Source organism: Marmota flaviventris, chromosome 15, assembly GCF_047511675.1.
Source record: "Marmota flaviventris isolate mMarFla1 chromosome 15, mMarFla1.hap1, whole genome shotgun sequence".
Classification (NCBI taxonomy): domain Eukaryota; kingdom Metazoa; phylum Chordata; class Mammalia; order Rodentia; family Sciuridae; genus Marmota; species Marmota flaviventris.
Window position 1 is genome coordinate 281,178 of NC_092512.1, and position 787 is coordinate 281,964.

Sequence of the window (787 nt, forward strand, 5' to 3'; positions counted from 1 at the left end):
TGTCCCCATTGGGTTTCAGCAGAGTGCAGCTTCCCCTGCCTGTGATGACAACGCGTGGCCCACTCCCACACCTAGAGCTGACACCGTACACCGTGAAACTGCGGCCTATCTGGACCCTCTGCTTTGACAGCTCTGCCGACTGGAACTGGTCGTTAAAATCCAGTTCCAGTGACTCTTTGCATTCATCTCTCAGTGCTCTTGGCTCAGTATTCTGTAACCTTGCGGCTGCTTTCTTTCTGTGGCCCATTTATATGTCGCTGTGTGAAGTGGGTGTGCCTAGAGGATGGGAATAAAAGAACCCGTGACAGCCCGGCTTACGCCCACCAGACGACCCAGGAGCGCTCAGCGAACCTCCGCGGTGGCGGTGGGCTGGCAAGTTCTGACGCTGCGGAGAGGCGGCGGGGCGGCCCGTGTCGGAGGCAGGCTCGCTCAGTCGCTTCCACTCGGCCCCTGCGCTCCACCTCGGTGTGCAGCGGCGTCGCCCTCCTCTTTCGAAGGCTTTACGGGCCCAGGCTCGCACGCCGCGCGTCACCCGTTCAGCGCGCACAACCCCACACTACAGAACTTCGGAAAACCAGAGTCACGCACCTTAAGTGGACTCTGCGGGAGCCACGGAGACCCGGGCGAACCGCGCCGAGCAGCTCGCCCGGCTTCCCTCTCCGGACACGGAGCGGCAGAAAAGAGCGAGCCTGCAGCTCCGACCCACTTCGCCGCCGGGCGGGCCATAGAGTCCCGCCCTCCGCTTTGCTAGAGCGGCCCCGTCCCCAGGGTCGCGAACCATAGAGCC